The following is an 11057-nucleotide window of genomic DNA, read 5'->3' as shown; positions in this document are numbered from 1 at the left end:
ACGCCAATTAGCACAAATGGTAAGTTCCGACAGTGCCTACAAGTGTGCCTACTGGCCGCTAAATGGCAATACCGGTTTCATATGTATACACCTGGTAATTAAATAAAATTTCCAAATACGTTATTTTCCTAAATTGCAAAGTGACAGTAGTCTCTTCTTACAATTTTAGATTTTAAAAAATTTTTAAAGCGTATTTATATTTCTTTTAAATTGAAAGTATTTCAATATTGTGTAGCTTATCGAAGGGTTTAAAAATTTGTAAATGATTAGCTTCTTAATAAACAAGACATTAAAATTTCCCTGAACTTTCCTTACAAAAATATTTAATAATTTTTTCTTTAATATCTACTTTCTTTAATTTTTTAAATTTAATTTTCAACTTTAACAACTTGTTTTTTCTAAGTTTCCCAATTTTTCTCGATGACTAGAAACAGTCGTAAAAACAACATAAGGGATCAATAATAGTTTAAATAGTGTCACAAATATTTAAAACAATATTAATTAACTTAATTATATTGATTTTATTTCAAAGAAAAATTTCCATCTTTCTAACCTAATTTTTTTTATATTAAAAACGGGCTTTAAGTTTTATTTAAAATGTTATTCCTTAATCTATAAATGATCAAAATCCATATTTTATGGTAAGCTTCAGTCTTTTCCCTATTCCCCTCTTTTTTCGTTTTCTACTTGCATGCGATTTGAATTAAACGAACCCAATAAGAAAATGTAACTTTTTTGATTAAAATTGAATTTCAATTTGATTGCAATTTTTTTTCTTCCTTGAATAATATTTTTATCGTTTAAAACTAAACTATTTCGTTGACTATTTATGAGTATACAACAATTATGCATTTGGGAAAGATCTACATGTTTGTTATTAATAACTTCGTGATACGATGCATACTTTTTGTTTTAATCGTGAAAAATATCATTGACAATAACAAAATCTGTTCACTGCGTGGGGTCTTTCTCATCACAACTTTCGTTTTTTAATTTCTTTTTCTAATTGACAAAAGTTGTTCATCCAAAAAGAATATACAAAATTCTTTATTTATTTAATCGTAAAAAATAACATTAAAGATAAAAAATTAAATTTTGTGCAAAACGACACAAGTTGCAATAAAATGTTTAATACAATTTTTGTCACAATTTTGTCAGGGTAGCTGAGAATAAAAATTAAGGCCAAATAAGGAGCAAATATTACAGTAGTCAGGAAAAATAAAATCTATACATTATTTTTCAATATCTGAATAAACAATATTAGGCTGAGGTACACACAAACACACACACACACACACACACATATATATATATATATATATATTTTTATAATATACATTTGATATAATAGTTTTGAACATAATGTACAAAAGTTCACATTTTTGATAAAATCGAGTACGAAGCACGAGATACGTGATGAGAATGTATCCGTTAAAGCCGAAGGAGCTTCAACAAAAGAGAATTAATAATCATCAAATTACAATTGTTGATGCTTTGACCTTTCATTTTCAAATGTCTGCGTAAATGCGCGCTCACACTTGCGATCCGATATTAATTCGCTTTAGTTTCGGAAAATTAAAATATTTGGTTAAAAATGTATGTATTTTGTTACAAACGAGGTTAAGGACATGTGATGAGTGGGTCACGTGACCGGATTCCTACCTGACCACCACTTTTTTTTATTTCGCAACTTATTATCACACGAAACACTACATCGAGTTAAAAATTTGGGATACTAAACAAGAAGCACTAAGAATGGTGGGTCTGGTCCTAAATTTGTATAATTATGAAAAAAGTGTTTTGTTGTAAATAATTTTTTTTTCTTTCTTCATAATTATACAAATTTAGGAGCAGACCCACCTTTCTTAGTGCTTCTTATTTATTATCCCAAATCTTCAAATCGATGTGGCGGTTCGTGTGAAAATAAGTTGGGAAATAAAAAAAGTGAGGGTAAGGTAGAAATCTGGTCACGTGACCCACTCGTCACATTGCCTTAAAAAATCGTATTTTTGGTAGGAAATTAATCTTCTACGAAACAGTAAAGGGTTTACCCCTCCCCCTCCTAATGATCTAATGTTATTTGTGGATCACCTCTGAGTAAATTAATAAACAAATTTGGTCAACAAAAGTTACGTAAGATAGAGAGGGGGGGGGCGTAAAAAACTTGCGAACCTGATAAAGGGTGGCACGCTTAAAAATATTTCTTAAGAAAAAGTACTGAGAAATAGGGCAATAGTGGACAATTGTGAGAATATGGTATTTTTGCTCTTCATTGTAATTTTTTTCCGAAATAGTGGCACAAAAAGTGAGACTCAGCGCTGTTGTCATGTGATTACGGAAAAATCTCCAATATAGAAACAGCCGAATTATGAGGCAAGACCAGTCTAGTTTCCAGAAACTGTTACTCTGTCCGATCCCAGTCTAGTTCTGCTTAGCGGCCGCTAATATGTCCGATCTCAGTCTAGACTCTAGTTTCAATCAAAAAATTTACTGCACACCGTAACTCTGTCGGAAATCACTCAAATATTATATTAAGGAACCTCAACGTGTTTCTTTTGTTTTCACTCTAAATATTAATCATTGAAAAATTCACTGATTTAAATAGAAGTTAGAAATTTCATTGATTAATCAATGATTCCAGACTTAATCACTAATCAATTCAGTAAAACTACAGGAATTCATGTGAGAGATAAGTTATAAAAGTTTTAAAATAAAGCGTTACTACTATTATAATTAAGTAGCAAAAATGATTTCTTAATTAAATAAATATTTCAATTTTCGGGCATCTATATGACATCACATCCATAAAGTTTTATGTTCTAATTAGGGTTACTTGATTGAATCTATACTCTCTAAATATGAATCAGTTCAGTAACACCAAAGTAAATCATGTGAAGCATAACCTCTAATTTTTTATGTTAAGCCTTTTTCTTACTCTTGCACTTATGTAGCAAGAAGAATTTCTTATTGCAATAACTTTTTTAATTTTCGGGGTGTAAGTCTGCTGAATTAATTGAGGGAAAACCATACTCTTACTCGTATAGAAAGTACTTACTTAACGGGTGTGTACATGCCAGTCCAATCTTGAAATTAAACTAATATGTGAGGTACTTCGTCATTTAAAAGCATCGAACTTTTCACCTTTTTTAATATTTGATCATATTTATCGATTTTAAGTTTTCACCATGATTCTTTGATTAAATGCACTAAAATATGTAACTGATTGTCAGTTACCCAATTCTAGCTATTTGAATGAGAGAACTTTCACTAAGAATCAGTGGAATTTTACTGATTCAGATTTAGAGAGCACTATATAGAATCTTATCTTATTACGATTGTTCAACTGAAAAGGTGCATTGCTGCCAACTTCCAAGATTTATAAAGAGTAAGGAGTCGTTGATAGAGGAGTGTAGAAACAGTTCCAAAAAGCTATGGATACTTATTGTTCTAATCAAGTTAAATTTATTTCAAGCAATTCAATTAAAATGATTAGTTCAAGTCTCAATAAATAATAAATAAATGGTAACAATTATCTTCCCAACAGTATCTTCGTTTATAGAGCATTTGTTAAAAATAATTTATCAACATTTTCTATTCGCACGTTAAAATTTGTTTATTCTGATTGCATATTGACTATTTTTACACTTGACCCTTCTAGAGTGTATTCAAGCATATCCAAGGTATCCGGTTGAATCATCATTTTATCGGGTCAATATACTGCAAAAGTAATAGCCGGTTTTCATGTCGAAAGCGAGGTTAAAAGATAGTCTGACACCAGCATTTTATTGGTCAGGTGACCCCCCTCGGACGTTTTCCAAGACCCTGTCACTCCTTCATCCACATTCACATACTTGCTGTGATTACAATTGAGGGTTGAAACCTCGAGAGTAAACACTACACATGGATTTATTCAAACACTATAAATATAGAAGGAAAATATTATTCATCCAGAAGACTAATTATCATTTGACTTAAGAAATAGTTAGCCTATTAGTCCAGATAATTAATACAATAAGAATGAGTAAGGTTTAGCACAATCCTAAAACAATTCTCTAAAAAAAACTCTAAATAAACGACAGCAGTCTTTTTATAACTAAGTCCAGGTAGAGGGGGCGGGGGGTGGAAGAAACAAGGCAAACAGCGAAGGAAGGGAATAGGTGTGGACAGGTAAGACCACCGCGATGTGGGGACTCACTTTGTGCAAACTTGGAGTAACAGACAAAGAAGACAACAGAAGTGGGGGAAGAAGATTCGAGTTCAGACTTGTTAATAGGAGGAAATGGAAGGAGCAAGGTTAAAGGGGAAGGAAGGGGACCGGCTGATGTGGTAAACTGTAAAGTAGGGCCTCGATCCCGTAATTTTAGAGTGACTGTAGCGATAGGGGGGAAGAGGTAAACAAAAATAGAGTGAAAGCGAAGAACAATATTATGCCTGCCGCGGAGTCTAAAAAATGGTTAACAAAGTCTGAATTTTGAAATATGGCAGCCGTGCGAAGGAATTGTGACACGGAACATTGTAATTTTGTAATAACTGATTTTTAAATAAAAAATGCAGAACCTGTCGTTCTCAACCATTACAGACATACAATTTTTTAAAAAATGAAGCTGTCATTTTGTTTACGAGTTTGGGGAACTTTTGGAGATGAAAAACGGATCTGCACCGATGCAGGTCAGAGTGAGTAGGAAGAAGTAAAAAGAAGTAAGAACGAGCGATCTGAGTGCTCTTATTACACCAGTGCAGGGTAAACGAATGCGCTATTAGACTTAGACAATATTTAGCCAGCGGAATAAGTTTATGTGCCCTTTCTGTTTCGGGCCCCTCAATTTTAGATTCGCCGTCCAAAGAACACACTTGTTGCACATAAACAAACTTATTAATACATAAAAAATATATACCATGAAGATAAATAATATAAGCATTCTGTAAAATTTAATGCGGATTAGTGATGACCCTCAAATGCCTTAGAAGCTTTTCTACAGGTCTTCGAGTTATAAATCTTTAAGGTTCTTTTGAAATAAAATATTCTTTACCTCAAGACATCATTTGTTGTCTTAGGGACGAAAATATTCGTCTTGAGACATCAAAAATAGTCTGGTTCCGCCTCACGAGCTAGACATACAGAATAACTTGAAATTTTCTTGGATTAGTCCTTACCCAAGATAAAATCAAGAACAAAAATATATAGCAAACATGCGAGGGTGAAAAAAACGTTTGCTTTCTTGGTGCACAGTGAACATGATACTTTATGTAACAGAGGTATGGTTTACAAGTTTATCGCATCTGAAATTTGAGGTTAGGTTCATGCGGCCATAATCGTACACGGGCGACTGCCAATGCACATACGCGTAGTACGGTTATGAGCGTATAATACTACTGGGAATACTATGGACTCTTTATGGTACTGTACGCATGACCATTCGTTCAAGCGTTGCATAAAATCGACTACTTTCAGGACTAAACATATGCTGATAAAATACGCAAATATTGTCTGAGTTGCATAAAATTGTTAGACACCGAGCATATCAATTTTGTTACAATATTGATGTGTAATGATACTCAAACTTTAGTTTCAAATGTTTATGTAAACAGAAGAAAGTTCCTTAAATCGAATCTAAGACATGAATTTTGTATATTTTGACGGTAAATAAAAAGAGTTTTATTCCCCTAGCAGCAGGGAACGCCATCATTTTCAGTCCGTTAGGCTCAAAAGTCGATACAAAATTCTAAGATATGTTCCAAGTTTCTTAGGGGCCATTCATTATTTACGTAAGGACGATTGTAGCCTTTTTTGACCCCCCCTCCCTCCCATTTAAGGACACATAATATTTCTTGGACCCCCCCCCTCCCCTTCTGTCGTTAGAAGAGGATAAGTTACACTAAAACTCATAATTTGGCATCAATCAAAGATTTTTATTTGATAACAGATAATTATTTAGTCTGTGGAAAATCCGTATTATAATTATAGATAAGATTTCAAATAATCTTAACGCTTTTCTCTCGTAAATGTAAAATATTATGTAAAAATAACAATGAACAATGAATGGTTTCTTACTCAAAATCTGAGACATGGATATTGTAGATTTTAGCGGTAAATAATTACAACATAAGTTTCACCTCCCTAGCTGCCGGGGGATGTAACCGGTTTTAACCCCTCAGTCTCAAAAATAGATGATAAATATATAAACTGTGTCAATGACCCTGATGAATGAAACACTTGATCTTTACCCAGTTATAAACCCATTCTATGTAATAGACCCTTAAAACTACAAACACCTGCATCATAAGGAAGCTGCGAGCCATCAAGAGGCCATTGATGACTTGCTCCGGTCATCTAGAATTTTAGATTCTATATTATCTCGAATCTACTATCGGCGAGAAAACTATAGGCATCTGCCTTTGAAGCTTAACAACTGAGTAAAAAAAATGCTAGCGCAACAAAACAAAACAGCCATTTAAAAGCTGAAAGTGTTCTACGTTAATGAGCTTGAAGAGGTTTATGTAAAAAAAATTTTGTGCTTAGCAGACTGAAAAATGTAAAAAAATGTAAGGATTTTCGGGTACATTTAAGAGCAGTCAAGTTTAGAGCATTATTTCTTATACAAGAGGCAATGGGAAAAATGTGAAAAAATTCATGAGTATGAGGAGAACTGTTGTGAACCAGTTGCAATTGAGAAATTTAAAAAATAATAAGAATTGTTGCTTAAAAGTACAAAAATGTGCAACTATATTATCTTCAGTACTAATACAGGTATTAAAGCGATTTAAATTGCAAACTGTAATGGATAGGCTCTTCAATCACCCGAACGGATGTGTTAGTCTTCTTTTTTGTGAAAATCGCGATATTTTTAGACATTTTTTTTGTTGGAAAACAAGTGACAGAAATCATGGGGGGAGGGCTTTTTTTGTTTTACTACCGACGGCTGACGCCATTCTTCAGCCCCTAGTTCTGAATGCTTGGATAACACCTGGCCACAAGTCGAAGAAAGGGACCAGCGGTCGGCAGAAAAAAACGGGCCCTTCCCTGCTTTCTGTCACTTGTTTTCCAACAAAAAAATGTCTAAAAATATCGCTACTTTCAGAAAAAATAAAATTAATACATCCTTATGGGTGATTGAAAATAAATACAGAGCCTATTCATTACAGTTTGCAGTTTCAATCGCTTTATTATCTGTATTAGGACTGAAGATAATACAGTTGTACATTTTTGTACTTTTAAGCAACAATTTTTATTATTTTTTAAATTTCTCAACTGCAACTGTTTCACGACAGTTTTCCTCATACTCATGATTTTTTTATATTTTTCCCATTGCCCCTTGCATAAGAAATAATGCTTGTAAAAGAAACTTGACTATAGATTCCCTCTAAAGATTTCCGAATTTTCTGCAGAGTTTAACAAATTTTCAGTTATTTTATAAATTCACGGATATCTTCTGTAACATTTACAGACTTTTTGATTAGATTTTACAATGTAAAGATGTTTACAAAATTTTCAGTTATTTTATAAATTTACGGATATTTTCTGTAACATTTGCTGAACTTTCCGGTCAAAACAACATCTTTACATTGTAAAATCTAATAAAAAAGTCTGTAAATGTTACGAAAGATATCCGCGAATTTGTAAAATAAATGAAAATTGTGTAAACACTGCAGAAAATTCGGTAATCATTACAGAAAATCTATGCTGGCCATATTTTAATTAAAAATGCTGTAACCTTAGCAGAAGTTTTGTCTACGTGCACAACTACTATTGGGTGCTGAGAGACTCCATTTTCCTTTGAACGACTATTTCAATTGATTGCTTAGGAAACCTGTCAAACCGTTTTCATGCATTTAGCAAAGGACCTAAGGGTTCCATAAGATTAAATTTCACATATAAGCTGCAGACCTCAAAACAGAGGAACGGGGCCGAAGTTATCAATTCGCAGTTACCAATTCTTAAAACCAAGTTTGAAGTCATCAGTTCGTAGTTTGCATCTTTTTCCAAATTAAATTTGAATGGTTCGGAGTTCCAAAATAAAGAATTACGTAGAGTATTTTGGAACAACTTTTGTAAATTTAGATTGTAACTTTTTAATACCCTTCGTAATTCTTTATTTTGGAACTCCTTTCTTGTAAATTTAGATAGTAAATTTTCAAGTAAATAATTGCAAGCAAAGCTTAATTCGCCCAGCTTCCGGCGAACGCTGTACTTTTCAACCCCTAAACCTCAAAAATCGATTAAAAATCTAAAATGTATTCCAAGTTTCTTACCTAAAATCTTATACACGCATATTGTATAATATTTTTATGGTAAGCAATAACAAAAAGAAGCTTCATCCTTCTAGTTGCGGGAAAACACAGCCGTTTTCAACCCACAAGTCTTAAAACTCGATAAAAATTCGAAAATGTGCTCCAAGTTTCTTACTTAAAATATAAGAAATGTCTATTGTAGGTTTTGTTAGTAAATAATTGCAAAAAAATGTCATCCGCCTAGCTTCCGAAGAAGGCAGTATTTTTCAACCTCTAAACTCGAAAAATCGATTAAAAAAGCTAAAATATTTTCAAAGTTTTTTACCGAAAATTTGAGACAGGAAAATTGTAGATTTTGATTGTGAACTATTAATACAAAAAAAATTCCTTTCCCCAACCTGCCAATGTTCAGATCGGTATAACTGCGAGGTTAGATTCATAAGGATGTTAGAACATCATGTCTCACTTTGAATGCTGCAAAAATTCTCCGATTATGTTATTAAGTTGATCAAAAGGAATCTTTGGATCCAAAGAACTTGCTTACTTTAAAATTTCTTCGATTTCTCTCAGTAGGCGACGAAAAAATGTCGACTAACACCCCAGAAAGAAAATTCAGCTTGGTGGAATCTCGGGGGTGTTTTTCTGGGGATGCTAGAGTTAGAGCACGTTCACTTTGGTCATAAAGTTAATAAAAAATCATAGGACCAACCCAATCTAATTACTGCAGAAATACTCCGATTTCCCTAATCTCCGATATCCAATCAGAAAAATTTTCCTAAAATTCTCAATTTTCGATCTTCTCGAATATGAAAATGATTATGTGCGGAACAAAGCTAATTGAAAAAATTAATTTAGCTTTTTAAAAAATGAGCAATTTAGGAATCAATAGTTTATAAACTTTTATATAAAATAAGTTGAATAATCGATTATGAGACACTTTTGTAAATTTATAAAAATTCAACATATCCAAACTAGTGGAGTAGCTACTTTATGTCCCCTTTTATAGTGCCGATTTTGGGGCTGACAGGGGGTGGGAACTAACTCATTCTAGCCCGCGAAGGTCCTGTTACACCTATCGCCGGCGCGGCGTCAATTCTCGGAAGGGCTATAGAGGGGAGGGCTATTAAAGGGTTTCACTGTATTACTATCACCCTGGATAACTGTCTCCTCGCAATAATAGACTAATCAATTTGATTCTTACTCTTCTCACATTCACTGTTTAAACAGAATTTGTTTTTAAACATTTGAAACAAATTTCCCTAGCATATTTTGAGAGCCCTGAATGAAACCTAAATTATAGTGCAATTAAAAACAAGATCTGCACAGTATTTCTATTATGTGCAGGTCTTTTTTTCTTTGTGTGGTATGCATACGGGTTCAAAAACATTTTGAGCTTTAAATTTGACAATCGGGCATTAAAGTAGCCTTAAATAAGTCCTTAATTCCCTATGCTTATAGCCTATATGATATAAGTTTATTTATGCAATGTCTTGTTTAACAAATGTTTGAAACAAATCTTGTCCTCGACCTACCAGAGTCATTGATGAGTTATCTTGAATCTTTAATCCATTTAAAAAAAAAACTATTGTCCTCCCTTTAAAAGAAATTTGGTCATCTGGCGAACAGATGATAAGGAAGACCCAAAAAAGGTGCTCGCTCGAAGCCCTGTAATTTGGCTGCTACCCATAAAATAAGCTACGACTGGTTCGAGAGTTCAGGTCGACAATGAAGGAAATAGAAAAAAACTTGAACGACTCTTTGAGTCCTAAAATTTAGGTTTAGGATTTAAACTTTTAAAGAGTCGTCCAAGTTTTTTTCTATTTTTTTCCATTGTCATCCCTTCAAAAGACCTTTGGTCATATGACCAACAGATGAGAAGGATGAATCGAAAAAAGAGTTTCTCGGTCGCAGGCTCTAAATTTGGCTTCAAAGGGTCGTCTTGAATTCTTGAGTCTTGACAGTTCAGACTTCAGCTGACCTTGGACCCCTGGGAAATTATAGATTTTGAACTTTCACCATAAAAGGGGCACATAAACTAAATTGCCAGAATATGTTTCAGAAGGAATTTTAAAAGTGATAAAAATGAAAGATCATTCCAGGAACTAAGTGTAACTTCTTGTACAAAAATTCGAATTTTATGATTAGTTATATGTAAACATTTTAATATGTAACAATGAATCAAACGTACGTTACGAATATTCCAATTTCTGAGTTAGAAATTATGTGTCTATTTCACTTTCCTCGGCACATAAACCTGTTGCCTGTACAATTTATAAGCTGTAAACAAGAGCACAGCATCTGGTACCGTACAGTTATCTAATGCGAGCACACCTATGTTAACGTGAATAATATAGTGCGATGGTGGTGTAATGGTCAGCATAGTTGCCTTCCAAGCAGTTGATCCGGGTTCGATTCCCGGCCATCGCACACTTTTTGCACTTTAGTTGCGAATGAAAAAAAAACGATTCAATTATTCAGAATTTTTTAAAACTTTTTCTCATTTTTTTAAAAAATTAAATAATTGTGCTTATACCAAAAGAAAGTACCTACAAATTAATTTAATCACAAGGCCAGCGCAAGGCAACCCCCGAAACTGCTCTTATATTGGCGCTCTAGCGTGTATATATATGTATGTATGTGTATGTGTATATATATACAAGCTGCGCCCATTATTAATTTTTTATACATTAAACATACAATTAGATATTAATATTTTGTTCTAAGGAGAAAAAGAAAAAATCGTTTTAGAAGAAATCAGCGCTGACCGGAATCGAACACGGGTTTTTGGCACAGCAGAACGGAAATCTTTTCTTGCGATAAAACAAATG

The 11057-nt window shown here is 33.1% G+C and overlaps 1 non-coding gene across 1 annotated transcript; it reads left to right on the top strand.

Moving 5' to 3' along the window:
• The first annotated feature begins 10584 nt into the window (after positions 1-10584).
• On the top strand, positions 10585-10656 carry Trnag-ucc. Its single transcript has one exon. It is a non-coding gene; the product is annotated as a tRNA-Gly (tRNA).
• Positions 10657-11057: the final 401 nt, after the last annotated feature.

The sequence above is a fragment of the Belonocnema kinseyi genome, chromosome 4, assembly GCF_010883055.1.
Source record: "Belonocnema kinseyi isolate 2016_QV_RU_SX_M_011 chromosome 4, B_treatae_v1, whole genome shotgun sequence".
NCBI classification, from domain to species: Eukaryota; Metazoa; Arthropoda; class Insecta; order Hymenoptera; family Cynipidae; genus Belonocnema; species Belonocnema kinseyi.
Note: the sequence above shows the minus strand (reverse complement) of the source record. Positions and strands in the feature narration are given on the sequence as shown.